The sequence below is a fragment of the Corvus kubaryi genome, unplaced genomic scaffold (genome assembly GCF_017639235.1).
Source record: "Corvus kubaryi isolate FWS band 111438036 unplaced genomic scaffold, C.kubaryi_AGA036_p1.0 37300, whole genome shotgun sequence".
In the NCBI taxonomy this organism is placed as follows: Eukaryota; Metazoa; Chordata; class Aves; order Passeriformes; family Corvidae; genus Corvus; species Corvus kubaryi.
Genome location: NW_024581093.1, coordinates 9,031,614 through 9,050,768, shown reverse-complemented (window position 1 = coordinate 9,050,768; position 19,155 = coordinate 9,031,614). Strand labels below are relative to the sequence as shown.

The 19,155-nt window shown below is 41.6% G+C and overlaps 1 long non-coding RNA gene across 4 annotated transcripts in view; it reads right to left on the bottom strand.

The window, feature by feature from the left end:
* Positions 1-513: 513 nt before the first annotated feature.
* LOC121664283 overlaps positions 514-19,155 on the bottom strand; it is a 40,849-nt gene continuing 22,207 nt past the window's right edge. For 2 of the 4 annotated variants that reach the window (XR_006015914.1, XR_006015913.1), the window contains one exon: positions 514-5,662. This is a non-coding gene — a long non-coding RNA (uncharacterized LOC121664283). The remainder of the gene's footprint in view (positions 5,663-19,155) is intronic. The other 2 variants (XR_006015915.1, XR_006015916.1) reach the window with 1 other exon arrangement.

Below are 19,155 nucleotides of genomic sequence, written 5' to 3'. Positions count from 1 at the left end.
CTAACCCCAGCACAAATTGTCCAGGGCAGAGGAGTGCATGCAATCCTAGCTTGCAGTCCTGGGAACAGAGTTCTCACATGTTCACATGGCACAGCCAAAGCAGAAGCATTCTTAACTTTAGGAGAAAATCTAAGGGGAAATTCATTTATTTGCATAGTACTCATCCCAGCATCCTGTACTGCTTTTGTTTTGTCATTTTTACCTGTGACACCACAGCTCTAATCAATGCCACAGAAACATGTATAAATCATGGCTAGTCTATGGTGAATTGTCATAATAAGAACCCACATCAGAGACCACCAAGCTGCTTCTATGTATCAGCTGAAGCAGGAGGTTCCAGTTCCTGTAACATCCAAACACTCACAGAACTGCAAAGCTCAAGCATTGCTTTATTGGCAGTCAGAAGATGCTCCATCCACTGGATATGGCCTTCCCAGAAGTCATGGGGTTTATTCAAAGAGAGTCACTTTAGCTTATTAAATCAACATTAAAAAAACCCTGAACAACTCTGGCAGTTTATGATGGGAAAAACGGTATTTATTTGTCATGATTTACAACATGTATAATTAACACACTCACACATGGCCCTCAAACAACACACAGGATTAAAACAGTCTTTCTTATGAGCAAAATCATCATCCAAGTCTTTTATCTATCATTTTACAAGCAAACTGACTTATGGTCAGTAAGAATATATTCTCTGAGGGATAAGCATATTTCATAGAATGTGGCCCACTTCAACCTCTCCAAAAAATGAGCATTGTCAGTCCATTTCAGATGGCCATGGTAATGCTTTTGTGAGCAAGAGAGACTTCTGGTACATTCAGTTCTGTCAAACACATATAAATCCCTATTGAAAATATATATATGTATGTATTTATGTATATACATGTATATATGTACTGAACTGTTTGTTTGTGGAATCTCTGCTATGCTCAGGAACTTTGTCATGTGCCAATACTTTGTCCATTCTCCATAGATAAATGGGCACGAATCAGAGTAGACACCTGCCTCCTTCCACCTGCCCAGTTAACTGAAAAGGTTCACAAAGTCTGCAATCAATCCCTACATTAAAATTATCACCAGCATCAACAAGATGCTGAAAATTTACTCAGAGCGGCCAACCTAACCGCTCTTTTTTACTTTGTCATTCTCAAATCCCTACTCAAATGACTCACTTTTTTTCCATGATTCCCATTTGGCAATGTTATGATGGGTACTCAATGGGAGTACACTGCTATTGTTTTGAAATTTGCGCTGTTATAGCATGGTAATTTCTCATAGGTATTTGAATAAATGTTCTTTTCACAGATACTGAAAATACTGAGCTATCTGTCTGTGAGCAAAGATAATAAGGTATCTGAGTAGGTCAGCTATTTTACTTTTCTCTGCTACATTAAGGAAAAAAAAAAACGTGACTACAACATATTAAACACTAAAGCAGACTGCAAGGAGTAAGTTCAAAAGTGAAATGTTCCCAAAATCCAGTAGGTATCTGTAACAGCAGGTTTCACTTAAAGTGGCTATCACTTTACTGGTTTTAACAAACTTCAAAGTAAGTGTCCTAATGCTACTCATTTTGTGTGTCTGTTTTACATCAGTCACAATTCTGTATCACGGTTTCACTTCTGCCTGATGCTTACAATGAATTTTTGTAACTGGAAAGCACATTTAGTGTATGGATTAAATTAAGAATGGTTTTACAAAGCAGCATGATAGCAGACATTTATGTTATTAACTCACTTTTTTACATATCTGCTGATATGTTGTTGGGGCATGTTAAAATATGGTATGGTAATCCATACCACATCCATCAGCAAGATAAATATACTTAACTGAAATAAAATCAGAGAATCAGAAACCAGTTTCATGGGGCTCCGTTTCACGTCACTGAAATAGAGGAACATTTTTCAAATAGAACTATTAATTTTTAATTCATTATACCACTTCGATTCAATGCAAAATGGCTAATTTTAATAAACCAAAGTGTCAGTGCTGATGGTGAAATCTCATACAGATGGAAAGCTATTCTCCGAGGAATGCAGCCTGGGAGCGATACCTTGAATACCAAAAAGGTATTCCCCAGCATGGAATTTTTATGCTATTTGCCAGCACATGGAGTGTGCCGGATGATTTCACAGCCCTTGGTCTTTCCCACTCTGAGCAGCAAGACCACGAGCAGTGGCAGCACCTGCAGGGCAGTTTAGGGGAGTTAAAGGCACACCTATCAATGAACCCAGGAGCACTGTGCACCACAGTTTCCTTGTTCCCTTAGAAGATCAATCCCGAAAGAAACGTTGTGGGTCTACTTTCTCTAAGTAGAACAAATGAAGAAGGAGCTCCTGATTCTCAGTTACAACTTATTATGCCTCAGCCTTCTTCCAAAACCAATGCTGTTGTGTTCCCACAGTGACCCTACTGCTTTGGGATAGAGAATGGCCAGCACAAGAAGTGCAAACTGGAGTTAAGTAGGTTCATCAGAGATGAGTGCGTTGGCACATCTGGCCCACAAGGCCAGTTCAGGCATAGCCATGAAGAAGTGGTAACACCATAGTGAGCAAGAAGAAAAGACATTCCATATGCCCTGCTAAGGAACATGAAGTCATCCTATTTTTTCAGTCATGTTCCTTTAGGTGCTATCCAGTGGCAGGGGAGAACTGTGGAGGTACATTTTGCTGCATTTCCTATGCTTTCCATTCAGCCTGGATAGGATATTCATATTTCTGTCATCATAAAATTTCTCATTTCATCCCAAAACATGTTTTTTCCAAGGCTAAGGAACATGTCACTCTAAGCAGTTTATAAAACTTCTAACCTGGACACCTTTTTTTCCCAATCACCTCCCAAAATATAGACACATTAAGAGATGGTGCAATTAAATCTATTTTTAAACCTGTCATTTTGCTAGAAATACTTGATTCTGCCTGGGCCAGTTAGTTACCCTGTTTCTGACTCCTCTAGAACATGCACACAGTGTACACACAGCTGCTGGTCACCAAAGATCAGCAGTAGTCATTTGTTGAAGGGAAGGTAAAAATCTTCTTGCAGATCCCAGGAGCAAATGGCCATATCAGATGCATTTCTAAGGCAAAATTAAACTATTCCTTAAGGCTGTAATAAAAATCAGCCATTAGAGCTTATTTTGGGAGCATTTCATTGATCCAACAGGATGAAAAAGAAAAGCTGAACTTCATTAGCAGGAAGAATTTTATCAGGCACACATGTATTCATGCTGTAGGACTGAAACTTGTATTCTCCTTTCCTCTTCCCCCTCACTACACAGGTCTTTTCCCTGGAAGCAGAGAGAAGTCTTGGAAAGGCTGAGCCCTCTGTCCAAACACACACATATATTTGTCTGCCTTTTATCATAGCAGTTCAGTGTCTAAATGGACTTACTCTTACTTTGTCTGCATGGACTTACTCTCTCTAAGGACTTATAATGACTGGCAGAATGCACTGAGGCAGCAGAACTTGCCCACAGGCCAGTCCTCCTCCCTCCTTCATGCCCAAAGACGTGGTGGTGAAAATAAAAAAAATGCTTCATCTTTTCAGTACATGGGGCTTTTAAAACCTTTGATTCCAAAAGCTAACAAAATCTTCTAGGCAGCTATCACTGCTGTTTGCCTCCACCCAGCTCTTAGCTGAGGTTGCTGCTTGAGCACCAACTGATGGTCCAACACCAGCAACATTGATAGCCGGTGTGAATATGCAGAATGCACAACAGCTGGAATTGTAGTTATTTTCCTGTGCCCTCCTCCAGGTACCTGCAAGTATGGTATTTAAAACTGTCAGACATCAGCAGTTAGGCATATCCAGACGTCATAGCTGCCGCCATCCAGAAGGAATTATGATTTATTGTCATTTTGAGATTATACAACAGTTATTTAGTCATTTTAGAGTACAAACAACTACTTTAATAAGCTTACAGATAAGTTATTAGTGTGGTGGAGAACTCCTTTGAAACAGTAATTTAATTACTCCTTCCCTTGGAGGATCTACAACATCTAGCACACATAAAAGGAGGTATCTCACGTACTGACTTGTCCAACAGTTATAAAGACGTAGGGAGACATGAAAAGAAGATGCTGAAATATGTATAACCACAGAGTTCAACAATAATAGGAGTCGAAACGATAAGATAACAAGGATCTTTGCAGTCTTTAAATACTGCTAGAGGCCACATTAAAAAAACCACCAAAATTATTTTCAACTGTCTGTATCAGTACTTGACTCCTATTTAATCAGTGTGATTTTTGGGGCCAGAATCCTCTGTCTCAGATGCACATGGCTCCACATACCCTGATCCTAACCTGCAGCTATCAGCGCATGCAAAGAGCAAAAGTAGTACAGGATGAGGAATTTAGCAACCCCTACAAGGTACAGAGAATTGGTCAATAACAGCAAAGCTACTCAAAGATGAAATCACAGAGAAAAGAAGGGAAAGTTAACCCAAGGGAGGTATAGCAAATGTTTTCATAGCATTTTTATATTTCAAGTTTATGCTGATGAAATGGAGAGCTTATGCAATTCATTTGGGGTTTGGGCCTCCATTGTCCCAGAATCAAGAGCTCCATTTATCAGTACCTTGCAAGATTAGGTACTCGCAAAATTATTTCAAAGAAATCCTTGACAAATGTTTTGTCAACATTTCTGAATGCAATATTCAAAATGAACCCTCTGTAGAAAAAAATATATAAACAAAGAAACCTGGTAGGAGGAGGAAACTTATCTTAACACTTAAAAAATAATTGAATCAGGCCATGAATCTTGAATCTTTTTCAAGCAACCAAAAATGTTGCAAATATTTTATGCTCCAGATGAATTTTACTAGAATTTTTACCAATTTGCAGTTTTCAAAAGCCTGCGAAAATGAAAGAGTAGTGAAAGCTGAGCATTTGATACACATTTAAGTTCCTCTTTTTTTTTTTTAAACTCAAGTAGGATAGTTCACTGACTGTGTAATAGTTCCTCCCAAGGTAATTTGCTATGATGCTAAAAATGTTCCCAGAATATTAGAGGCAAGATTTTATTTTATGATAAAACTAAAAAGCGTATAAATTATGGGTTGCAAAATAACCAAGGATAACACTAATTTATGTAAATGTGTAGTGTACAATACAAAGAAATATTCATTTTTGAGCAGCATATAATAAGATTAAAAAATCCTGCTGATTAAACAAATAGCCTTTTTAATGCATTTTGGGTTAGAGGGAGAACGTTTCCAACATGAAATAGAATTTTTCTAAATTCAAAATACAAATAAATGAAAATTAAAGAATTAATTAGAAACAACAAGCTGTATTTCTGACCACAGCCAAGAATACAAATCAGGTAAGATAAAAGGGAATTTTATATGAAGTATTGTCTATCACCACCTCATCTGCCTGTGTGATCACAACCTCCAGGATACTGCTGCTGCTGTCACCTTTTCATCTTCATGCCGAGCTTCTTCTGTTCCTCCATGAACCAACAGATCCGAAGAACCACAGTCTAGCACTTCACCAGCACACTCCTCATCTTCTGAAAAGTCAATGCTGACTGAGGTCTCAACGCCCTCTACAAAGGCTGACAGGGCCCCTTTGTTGGCACCATGCACACTGTGAGAGGTTACCTGAGCCTCTTCAAAGGTCTGGTGTCTCACCATGACAAACTTTGTTCCCTGCTGAACAAAGAAAAGAAAAGACATAAAGGCCCTTTCAATAGGACACTGACTTCCTTAGCTTTGCCCTGAACTGTATTTGATACATTAGGGACCCTAAGCATGTATGATGCCAGAGACTGTAACATTTTAAAGCCAGCACAGTATCTTTCTCAGGGAAGGATTCTGCAAAACAAGTATTATTACAGCAACATTCTTCTATTTCCACAGAGAAATCCTTCATGCACACAAAAAAGACACCTGCACACATTCTGCATCGAATAAACAAGCAAGTCTCAACAAGAGGAAGAGTGTTTTTTGAACGCACTCACTGCTACCACAAGACTCAGACTCCACCCCCAAGTCGGAGCACTGTGGGGTTTTCTCCCCGCTCCCAAACACCTGGTTCTGGCTACTGCTCCCAGCAGCACACCGAGCTCTGCAGCTCTGGAACCCATCAGGGAACTGAGTATGACTCTCCAGGAGGGATGCCAGAGCAGTACTGGCACTGCAGTTAAACTCCTCTTATTAGTAATGTGTTTATATACAAAATACAACACATTACACATCCAAGTAACTTAAGCTCAGGGCAGTGTTGTTGAACTCCTTCCTTTCCCACATATGTGATATTCCATCTCCCACTTAATTCCAAGTTTCAGCATTGGAAGGATTGTCATCTAGAGCATGCAGAGCACATCTCTTCAGGCTGCAAGCATTTATTGCTGGACATGTGAGAATATACAATCCCTTCTTTTCATGCTATCCACAGATGTGTGCTATGCAACCCTGCTAGACAACATTGCACTATAAAGACAAATTATTTCATTTAAAATTATTATTCTAATTGTTTTGACTCTGGTCTCTGAATAAAAATATGAAGTGACATTACTTCCCAGCCAGTACTCACCCCCCCCAAAAAAAAATTGGCAGAGTATCACTTTCCAAATGACACATGACATAATTTACTACAAAAGGGAAATGTTCTGTGACTAAAATGACATAATGTTGATTTCCATGCAAAGCACGGTCTCAAGGATTTACAGATAAGACAAGAATGACCACATATAAGTCTCAAGTTTCACTTAATAAATCTGTGTAGCAGATTTACACCAGCCATTTACACCCCAGTGAAGCCAGGATGATCACTGCTCACTTAGAGACCAAAATTGATATCTGCATTTGGGGAAAGTTCAGGTCTTTGGAAACCACAGTAAATGGTTTCTGCCCACAAAAATCATCCTGAAGAACCACCACCACAATGTAAGAAGTAACCTTTCATAACAGTAAATTCAGAAGGTATATATGTTCACTCCTTTATATGTGCTGCACAGCATCGAGGTAACTGGGCAGAAAGCAGCTGTGTTGATTAAAATCTGAACACCGGGTACCACTGAGTTACATATTTTCATGGTACAACTTGCAATTACATCATATCTTGACCCACAGATTGAACTCAGATACTCTATTCAGTATTTCCTGAGAATGCTTCAGATGACCAAACACTTCCAACAGTTTCAGAAAACCAACAGAAAAATTGCAGGACCAGCTCAACTTCTCAGAAACAGGTCCAGCTCAGTTCCTGCCCTTACATCTCCATGAACAATCCCATTTGCTGTCAGTTGTGTTAAATGGGCAACTTTCTTACTAGTCAAGCAGAAAAGATGGGGTGGGGAGGGGTAATCCTGCACACCCAGTGTGACACGGCACCAGAGGAGCGAGCATTAAATTAGAGTGAGAGGTTATAAGTCTGACAGAAATCTGATCTGTATTCCCTAATTATGGAGGCTCACTTCCACAAAACTGACACAAATGTTAAGCCAAATTAAATGTTGTCTAATTAACTATCATATACAAGCCTTCAGAGTAGGATGTCTACATGTTATTTAGCGAAGTAACTGGAACACGAGGGCTCATGGATTATCAGTCAAGGCAGAGCTGCCACCCCAGCTAACTGTTACAAGGTGAAGCCATTCCATTCCCACACATCCCTTCCACGAGTACTGCTTGTAATATTTACAGGAAAAGGCACATCAGTAAACAGGGTTGCCCAGCGAGGCGGGGGAGCTGCGGGGGTAATTCAATGGCACCGATCTCCCCAACGAGGTGCCAGAAGCCATTATGAAAGGCCCGGCTGATGGGCTGATGGCAGATAAAGAGAAAAAACCACCAGTGCTAGTAATTCATGAAAAACTACACGCTGCCATGACAGCTACAAGTGCCAAGTGACAGCTGTCAAGGTAAATGGAGTTTGGGAAGCCTTTCTTAAAGGATCATCTACATGTACATGTTATTTTGGGGGGAGGGAAGAATAAGCATGAAGATTTTCATATCTATTCCCTCCCTTGGGACCCAGGTGAAAAAACTAATTTATAATGCTCTTGATTTCAGTGTAATCATTTTGGTTTTTGACTGGAAAAGATAGAAAGATATTTACTTCATTTCAGATCACTGTTCTTGTATAGCACTAAGCCCTTTCCATGTCATCAATAGCAGGAAGAGTCTTGAGCACAGGTGAGGCTGTCTGGGCAGGGAAGAAGGTGCCAAGGCTGAAGGAACCTTGGGTGTGGGAAGGGAGAGAAGTGAAAGCAAACCACACTCGGATGTGGTATGGGAGAGCAGCAAGAGATGCCCTTCACGTGGGCTGCATTATCTGCAAGGGAGACATCATCCAGATTAGTCTCAGTACTAAAGGAGAGCACTAATCCATAGTCTAGAACTGGGAGGAGCCAAGCAAGACAAAGCAGCATCTCAGCGTGGGTCAGCCTGCCTTGGCACAACTGCTTTCCCACCAGAGCAGGGACAGGCTCGGCTGCCCCTCTGCGTGGGTAGCAGAGCTCAGCCAACATGGATCCGATTGATTTGAAGGGGTTTTGTTCGTATCACAGAAGGAAACAGCTGCAGCAGTCTGAGCAAATCAGCCACCACTTCCCATACAAATCACTTCTTATCCTGTCTTAGCTTCCTGAAAACATGATTTTGTTTGTTTAGGAGCAGCCACATTAAAATGCAATAGCCAAAGCACTGGAAAATCAATTTGTGAAAATTTTAGAAGATCTACATCCAGCCATGGTTTAATGGATAACACTGACCATACACAATACAAACACACAGAGCTCCACTGTTTATGTGCTCTCAGAGCATGGTAGGAAAGGCACGTCACAAAAAAAAAAAAAAAAAAAAAAAAAAAAAAAGAGAATTGGGCAAGGAAAGTGTGAACAAAGCCTGCTATTGACATAATTCTCCCTAATTGTTTTACAACTGTTAAATTGACAGCATAAAAGGCTCTACTATCATTACCAGCTGTAGGCTATCTCTCTCTATCCACTCTAAGCTTCAAAACATTCTAGTTACTCAAAAACAAATGGAGCCAAACATTCAAGCTGAAGTCAAACAAAAAGGAGGATCTTGGAAGTTTAATGCCCACTCATACCCAAGAACAAATAAAACCTTGCAAAGACCTATCTTTTCCTGCTCTCTCCAGTAACAAATCCATCTAAGCTGATTACATTTTGCATTGAGCATCTTCTTGTGCTGCTATTCATACCATTCCCAGGCCCTCACCCATGACAGATTGCTGCCAGGGTTTCCATGTCACTGCTTCCAAGAGACTGTGTTGGGAGGTCATTCTCAATCCTGACTAACCATCCTGTAGCCTGATGAGAAACAACGGTGCCACACAGCACCTCACTTTAAAACCAAGCACATGGCCTTGCCCCTGGCTTCTCTGCTGCATAGATCCTCATCTGCAGCTGCTTTGCTTCCCCAGCAAGGCAGCCAGAGGGGCAGATCCTGACGCTTGCCCTCAGACAGCGGGTGGTGTCCGAGTTCCACTGGTGCCACATGACTACTTCACAGAAAACAAACAACATTATATTAAATGTAGCATTAATGTCGAAGGAAAAGTGGTTGAGCAAAAACTATTAATAGAAGGGAGTCCACTGACTAATTACAGCATCACAGAATATGCTGAGTTGGAAGGGACCCACAAAGATCATTGAGTCCCACTCCTGGCCCTGCACAGGACCAACCCCAAGAGTCACACCATGTGACTGAGATCACTGTACAAACTTTTCTTTAACTCTGTCAGGCTTGGGGCTGTGACCACTTCCCTGGGGAGCCTGTTCCAGTGCTGACTGACCTCTGGGAAAAGAACCTTTTTCTAATACTGAACCTAATTAGAAAAGACGAAGCCTTTCTCCCTGTCCCATCCAAATGACTAAGGAACCCTGTCTGAATGGGATGAGGCAGACAGCGCATGGGTGAGACTGTGGCCTGGGGAGCAGCTGAAGGGGTTTTCATTCTCTTATGCCTCCCAAAATAGTTATTTCCCTATTGTTGGTAACACTGGGATAAAGAAGAAGTGGTGCAGGTCTGGACATTTCTATTTATGCTTTCCATTTCTCAACACATCATGCTTACCAAAAATAAATAAACTAAAACCACTTTTGCTTTTAACCAGATATCCTAAACCCCAGTGTCTGACTGTGCACAGTGGAGTGAGACAAGAATAAGGAGGAGACACTTATTTGGGGAAGGGAAAAAACAATGGAGAAACAGGGTAAAAATGAAAACAGGGTTCCATTTTTCCAGTCAAGACGCAGTTTGCCTCCGCTCTCAAAGGTCTGATGCTTCCAAGATCAACACAAGCAGACAAGATTCTTACACCCGAGCATCAGCATACATGACCTGACTTGTCAAACAAAAGAAACATTAAAAAAAAAAAAAAGGCATTTTCTCAAGGGAATCAAACACGCCCTGTTTCCCCTTTCACCGCAGCCCTGTGTTCAACTTCAGAGCCTTGCCACAGGCACCTCTCCTTCCCTCCTCTCTTACACACCTCTGTCCTACCCCCAGGTGAGCTCTGCCCTCCTTTGACTACCCCTCCCTGCACTGTCCCACAGCTGAGAGCCCATCCTGGGGCACACACCCACACCCTCCCTCCCCTGACAGAAGTGGGTCTTAGCACCTTCCTCTGTTGTGGGTTTGCCAACCACGTAGTTGACTACTTTAGAGACACAACCTGCTGAAATGCTGAGAGAACTTTATCAACTTACAGTTTGCATGGACACATGCTTGTGAAAATCTAGCAAAGGTAGAATAGCACATAATATCTATTTTTATTAAGGAAAAGAAAAAAAAAGGATGTGTCAAAGCTTTCCTGCAGTGACAAACTACTAAGATCCCCGTCACCAGCATTCACTCTGTAAGAGATGGAGGGGAACTCACTGCAGCCAGGCAGCTACCAGCAGCCCTTGTGTGCTAACCAGAGGCTGAAATTCTCCCTCTTGAAGCAAGCAGCAAATAAATTGTGTCCCTTTTATCTGCTTGTTCATAGCATCATTGTCTTAGATTTTATGCTCAAGACAGTAGCACTACTGTGAGATTTCCATATCCATGGGATTGCATTACAATGGAAGCCCAAGGCCAAGTTTAAGGAAGGCTGTGCAGTCATCTCCTGTAAAAACATCCTTCCCAGCTTCAGCAGCTGTGCCAGGATAGCAAAATTTGTACCCTGAAAACATATTTTCCTAGTGGCCATGTAATCACCTTCCTTTTGACCCCTTCCCTCTCTCCCTCCTCTACCTTATCCCTTTCTACCCAATCTAACATTTCTCAGTGTTCTGTGTAATTTTTCCTCTTCTGAATGCTGCAAACACAAGAGTCCCAAATTATCATATTTTTCAGGACAGATTTTTTTTTTTTATTTTAAAGAATCACACCTCAATGTTTAGAAATTAATATTTTCAAGGTATAGATAGCATTTGTATAGTTGTCTCTGGCTTGAGCTCAAAATTTCTATAGAGAATAATCCATGTATTTCACCTTTCCACAAGCGATATGCCTCTCCTTTTCCACCCCAAAAGAAATATTATAACAATCACAGCCACCCAAAGAAGTTTATAACATTTCTATTACAAACGTATTTCAACCTACAATTACCAAATTACTTAATTATCATAATTAGATATGAAGCTTTACTGTAAATTAAGATTAAACTGGGTTGCTGAAATAAATGCTAATATATTTAATTGTGGGATGAATTATTTTGGCTTCATTGCTATTCCTTAACAGCAAGTCTTCCAAATAAGTACGACTGAATGATGTCTTTACATAGAATTACCCAAGCTCACTCTGCAGCAAACAGCAGCAATTCAGTGTTTGAAGCAGAGGGCACTTTTCCCTGTGCACCTTGACTTCCAGTGAGCAGATATTGATCTCCACAGGAAGCTAACGGCTCTTCATTTTTACTTTCAAGGTTTCAAATTAATCTGATAATGGTTGAAACCTATTCTCTTCCAAGGCATTACTGGTAGACATGAGGAGTTCCTCCTAGAAACATGGACTGAAGCCAAGAGATTGGAAGAGGGAAGGTCTGCCATACTTTGTGTGGCTGAAGAGAAGTTACAGCCCTAACAAAGAAAAGGCAACAAGGGACTGTTATCAAATGCACTTCTACCACTGCCCTGTCTTGTCCAAATCTGCATCAGGCTGCCTCTTTCAGCACTTCTCTCTGAACTGAAACAGAATTCTAATTGTAGATAATAAAGGATATTGCAAGGCACACAGGAAGAGGTAACTCTTAAAATGCCTGTCCCTCATAACCTGCCTCACCATTTGAGGCCAGATCTTTGCTGCTGCAGCCACGCTGTGTGTTAGACAGATCTATGCTGCTAGCTTGTTTAGTATATATTAAAGGTAGGTATGGTAAATTTGATTTGCAACCCGTCTCATCTCATTTACGTCCTGAAGCCAGTGCAATAAAATACTTCTGACATATTACACTGGCCTATGACATGGTGCCAATGGAAAATGACATGTCCCACCATGCCAAATATGGTAACATTTATCTGAATATCTATGATGCTTTTTTTTAATTGCTGAACAATTCTAAATTTAGCCAGAAAACATAAGAAGATAAAGCATAGATTGAAAAAAAAATTACATATTTTCTCAGCATCTCACTCAATTTCCTTCAAAATCAGTACAGGGCACAGAAGATGGGGTCAAGACACTTTCAAAAGCCATTGGGAAGTCTTTATACATATTTTTAAAGTAAACAGACACAATGCATCATAAAATAGAAACATTTCAATATTTATTTTCAATATTCTTTGTGAATTTCTTTTATGCAAGCCCTGGAATAGCACAGAGAAGATTTAGGTTCATGATAAAAATGAACTCATCAGCCACAGTCTTTATCCTGGCACTGGGGAGCCAAGGCCCAGACCTCAGAATCTGCACATGAATCAACATTAAGTCTTCATGGACGTGCAGCATTTTCCTCTAAAAGACCTGAGAACACTTTATAAGCACTAATGAATTAAGTGTCCAGCACTTCTGTGAGATAGGGAAACACCATCCTTCTTCTACGGACTGTGGGCAGAAGGAGGTTAAGTGATTTGTACAGGGTCGCCAAATAAATCTGTGTAAGGCACAGCAAAACTCATGTATTCTGTCTCCAAGTCACGAGCTTTGGTGTGAGACCATTCCTCATCTCCACCTCAGTCACACGACGGCTGGTGCTTGAGTCACCAGGTGTTTGAGACAGAACCTCTAACACATACATTTCCCATCTCCCCCTAATTACTCATATTTTAGAAGTATTCACATTTTTACATGCTTTCTTCCATGACAAAGTTTTACTAGGCTTAAAAAGGTCAAAGTAATTACATGTAAATGTGTCATACATGTTATAACACCCTACAGAAACCAGTCAGGACTCTTGAAGGCCAAACTGATGAGGACTCTGTAGGGAACTGGAAGAAGGTCCATCAGAACCTTTATAACCTGGCTGTCACCTGCAGACAATTCCCTTGGAGACCTGCAGGGTTTCAGGCTGCTGAGAGGATCCTGAGAAAACAGAAAACCCCTGTTCTGAAAAATATTTTGTGTTTCTCGCCAGCTTCAGTAATGAGATTAAATTAAAGAAAATTTTAAATTGAATACCCAGGGCAAGAAACCAACTTCCTGGTACTCTGATGTATTGAGCAACGTAATCTCCCAGAGGAAGCAGCAGAGCCCAGATTGCTCAGAGCCAAACAGGGCCAAACAATTAGTTCCCTTGTCCTGAGACAGACAATTTCTCACCTGCAAATGGGCATTTTTCCAGCAGACAAGCTCAGCCTTTAACAAGATAGGATTTTTTTCCCCTTTGTACACGTACAAAGATGAAAAGGCACAGCCAGTGGAATGGAGACAGGGCCGCCAGCAAGGATCCCAAGAGCTTTCCCAGCACACCCACCCCAGCCCTTACCAGGAGCAGGTGGATTCACACACTGGGAGGTGGGACAAACTGGTCAATAACAGAATTGACTAAAGAAGTAAAGGAAATCCACATAACCTTAAGTGAAAAATATCATCTGTTAGCTGCCTCTGTGACTGCATGCACATAGCCAAGTGAGATTATTCTACACAACTTTTATTTACTATTCTTGCCATATTTAATTAAAAATGCTTTTATTCATCCAGTTTCATTAAACTATCCATTACCTAAGAAAGCCCAGTTTAGACTTACATTTCAGTTTGAAAGCACAGAAATCTATTTGTGATCTGCTAGAGCAAGCAAACCAGTGGAAAAAAGTTTCAAAATCAGAAGGAAAAACTCCCCAGTGCTGCTTATTCTCACTCCTGACAAACCCAATATATTTAAAACACGTGCAGAAATTCAGAACTACTCACAAAGTGGGTTTGAGCTGGTGCTGGTGAATATCAAATGAACAATGAATGGTTTTGCAATATGTAAAAGACATAGTGGGAGACTGGTACGATCTGCCAAAACCAGCCTTAGTAAAGTGATCTCAAGAATCTCAGGGACCCAGCTGCAGCACTAAACCCCACAGAGCAGTGTGGGTCCTGTTACACCCAGCTGAGAGGTTGGGGCTTCAGATGTTTGGTCTTGTACAAGGTTTTAGAAACCTGAAAGAATTTCTCAGATGCTTTTTCCAACAAGAGTTTTCACTGGAAAGGAAAAGAAGGGAAAGCAATTTACATGATGCTACTTGGTTGTTTGTTTGAACTTAAAAACAGTCCTTGTGCATTATTTTCCACCACCTTTTAATCAAGTTTTGTCACACCCCTTAGTCCCAAGCCACAAGGACCCTTGCAGAAAAGGAAGCCTTTGCTGGAGAAGCATGCATTGCCTGCACCCCCACGTGCAAGCTCCTGCAGAGGTGAGTCTTGTTTGGGGACTGAAAGGAGAGGAAACAGTGCAATAAGACCAACTGTGAGACTTAGAATAATTTTCTACCATGTTATTCTTGGTCATATTCCACTGATTACCTAGTCAATCATTCTTTTACTTTAAAAAAAAAAATCACTGTTAAACGGCAAGAAAGTTCAGAAACTAAAGCTCAGAATTGCAGAACATCCTGTGTTGCTGGTGTCCAGCCTGACTGGCAGGTCCTCCAGTCTGCTGCCAGAAAATATCACCTTTTCCTCTGGCTAAACAACACTGACTACATAAAGCCAAATAAAACGTGGAACCAGAACCTGTGACTACAAATAACTTTAGTCAGACCAGGAAGGGGAACCATTGGGTTTGGCAACACAGACTATAAACATGTCCTTCACATGCAGGCTGTCTAAAAATGGCAGGTTGCAGCAACAGGTCTAGTGGCACTGGGGACACCTAAGTGCAGTAAATTCTCAAGGGAGGATTCAAGCAAATTCTCTCTCCCTCTGCGTGTTCTCATGAGACCCCAGCCAAAGCACTGTGTCCAGCTTCGAGACCCACAGCATAAGAAGGATGTGGACTTGTTGGAGTGAGTCCAGATGAGGGTCATGAAGATGAGCAGAGGGGTGGAGCAGACCTGTGAGAGAGCTGTGACTTCTCTGGAGCAGAGACAGCTCTGGGGAAACCTTATAGCATCTTCCAGTACCTAAACGGGCTCCAAGAGAGCTGGAGAGGGACTTCAGGCAAGGGCCTGGAGTGATGGAACAAGAAGGAATGGCTCCAAACTGACAGAGGGCAGGGTTAAATTAGATATGAGGAAATATGTAGAAGGTGCCCATGGGCAGGGGGAGTCAGAACTAGATGGTCTTTGAGGTGTCTTCCAACCCAAACCATTCTAGGACTACTCATGAGCTGCTCAAAGTTGAAGACTTAAGCTGGATCATCAGCCCAAACGGTCATATTGTCTCTTTTCCCCCATGGGCACCTAAACCACTCCCAAATCCAGCAGACAGGGCTCTGAAATTCCTTCCCATACTTTTTCACCTGCCTGCCAACAGGCTACATCCATGGTGTTTGCACAAAGGCCAGGGACAAGGAGGTGCAGCTCTTCTTGTAGCACAGTCCTGTCTCAGCCATCCCCCCTCATGGTGGCACCTGCAGCTTCTCCTGTGCTTGTCCATGGGCTGCGCCTGAGGCACAGGGTGCTGCAGCATCAGGGTTGTAAATGCAGCCCAGCTGAAGGTACCTTATCCTAATTCAGACTTTTCTCCTCCAGAGAGCTCAGCACATGTATCCAGATGCTCCAGCTTCACTTTTCCATGGAGCTCACTGCAGGGTTTATACCTATCCAACAAGCTATGGGTTAAAAAATCCCCACGCCTCCTTCCTTTCCCCAACCCCAAAACAAACCAACATCAGAAGGTGATTCTGCATGGCTTCAGCAGGTAACCCAGATGCAAAAGTCCATCCAAGCCCTCCTTGCAGTTTGCCAAGACTTCATCCATTTCATTGCCGTAAACCAGGCTGGTTACATGATTTCAGCTTTTTCCAAGTTCAGCAACAAATGTGTAATGTTTCTGTCTATCAAGCATTCCTTTGCTGTATTGTGTCTAATGGGTCAAACCCCTAGTAAATCAAGCTCATCGTAAAGCAATACTACCACACATAAATTTAAGCCTTTTAGTGCAGGCCTTTCATCAAGTCATAATGCTGTCCATGCAGGAAAATCTAGACACTTTGGAAAGCCTAACTGCAAGTTCAGACTATGAAATGCTCATTTTTCTCTTTAAACCTCTTTATATCACCACTTCTTGTTGCCCTATGGTGTATATTGATTATATATATTATACAGCAAGAGAGATAATTGTGTGAAAAGAGCTGTGTGTCATTTGAGAAAAAGGAAAATAAATAAGTCTATTTGGCAAGACTGTGAGACACTCAGGGTGAGTAGATGTCACTCTTCCTACAAAAACACACAGTGGTTGCAGGCGCTGCTGTAACCTAAATTGTAACAATTACAAAAGTAATTGTTAAATTACAAAAAAGACATCAAAGTCGCAGACCTCCCAGGGACCCTGTGCATTTGGCCATCCTCAACAGTAAAACGAAAGGTGGGTGTCCCCTTTGTCACTATATCATGAAAACTGGACCAGGTGGCTAATCCTCCTCAGGGAACTCGAACCTTGGCAAAGCATCTACCAGAGGCTGAACAGATGCTTAGGCACTCATTAACCAATCCATTTCATCGTCACGCACACAAATGGGAGTGTAACACTGAGAGCCTCAGAACTCTGCTTCCACCCCCCCAACTGAGACCCAAAACCTGCCCCTCGCTCATTTAATGTGGCCCAGGTCAGTAACACGAGTTTAACTTTTCCAACTGCCTGGGAACATGTAGGTCAGCAACGCAACGCAGCAGGAACCCAATTTCAGAGATTTTTGAGCAGTTGGATGTAAGTTTTTGAATTATTTTGGGGACTAGCTTCCATATTTATAACAAAGCAGTAGCAAAGCCCTTGGGTCCCAGCCTGCAAGCACTGTTAGATGAGCTGCCACTGCCACAGCACTGGTAGGGTCATTGCTGCAAGCAGGACACCTGACAGCTCCCATCCCTACGGCACTGGCAGGCTCATGGATGTTAGCAGGAAACCTGGCAGCAGCCTCAGAATCGGGTCCTAAAGACTGCAGAAAACTTGAGGACGACTTGAAAGTTCACATTACAGTGGCAGGGTGGCTCTAATACCACTAGCAACTAACTGAGGATGGGATTATTAAAAAGAAAAAACCAACCAAACAAAAAAGCCCAAACAACACAAGAAGAAGAAGAAACCTCCCCCCATCAAAAAAAAAAAAAAAAAAAAAGCAAACAACTTTCAAGACATTCAATGAAAGCCTTAGGAGATATTCAAAGATCTAAAATACTGCAGGGGTGTGTATATACAATATAATTTCAGTAATATAAATACAACAGGGGATATGAGCAACAAGTCACAAAAAGCAAAGCAGATTTTTTCTGAGAGTAGTTTTAGAAGTTTATGCCATTAGGAAATGAGGCAATATCTAAAAGGGACAGAGAAAAGAAGTTAACCCTGCCTCAACACAGTTTTAAACAGAAATGCAGAAAAACTCTCTTGTCCAGCTACTTCCTTTTCATGCTAGACAATAACCGAAAGAAGAGCATCAGTATCAGCAGAAGCAACAATGTAAGGAGAAACAACAAGAAGGACTCCTGTACACAGCCATACTTTAATTTCAGGTCATTTGCTTTCTCCTAGCATAGCATCAACAGAGAACTGCTCCATTACCTGTGGAGCTGAAGGGAACAGCATCACAGAAATGCCAGGCAATACAATACCTTGGTAAAGTCAACAAGCAATCAGAGAGTCATTCAGTCAGGGCTACAGGAAAACTTGCAGCAGTGCCCAGATATTTTTGCAGGTAAATCTGATTTTTCACACTAGGTTCACTAGTTTAAACAACAGAAACATCCATCAGTACAACGCTGGATGTTTGGTCAGTTAGGTGTCTTCAAAAATCTTGGCTATGACCAATACCACACATTTGCCTCTGGGACTTACAGCTGCTTTAAAGAGGTTAGTCTGAGTTCATATTAAAAACCATACATTGAACATTATTTCCTGAAAAAATTATCTTAATTGGTGAAATGTAATGAAATGTGCTAAAACTAAACCCTGCCTTAGGCAGCAGGAGCTGTCAGAATGGCCAAAGCTGGACCAGAAGAAGATCCCAGGGAAAACTTTTGTTTCATCTCTGCCTGTCTACCTCTTTCCTGCCTGCCAGAGAGCTCAGAGCACACTGTCGTACTCACCAGGCAGCAGTCAAGGCTACGGAGAGCCTTAGAAGTAACTTTAATGGCCTTTGGCAGGATAAACCTTCTCTAAAGTTTGTATTTTTAGTCCATTTTCTAAGGTAGAAGTTAGTGATGGCGTAGCTTGTAACATGCCTCTGAAGAGGAAATGCTGGTGGATTTTGGAGCCAAAAAGGGCATTTTATCCTCAAAGAACAAGAAACCAGCAAAGGTCTGAGACTCCCTTTGTGTGCTTTACAGCACTGGGCACAGGGGGTACAGAGACTGGAAGAAGAGATGCCCAAGAACAAAAATGCAGCAGAAGGGAGAAACGCCTTTCCAGCTGCCAATCTCCAGGCAACTAAAGCCCACAGCCCCCCTCCTTCCCCATCCTCAGGGAGAGAGAGACCAACTGCTGCAGGACTTACAGGAACTGATCCTGGCAATGACAGACAAGACCCAAGCCTCAACAACCTTAGGAAAGAGCAGCTTTGCAGATGCACACTTTAAAAAAAAAAAAAAAAAAAAAATCTCGTC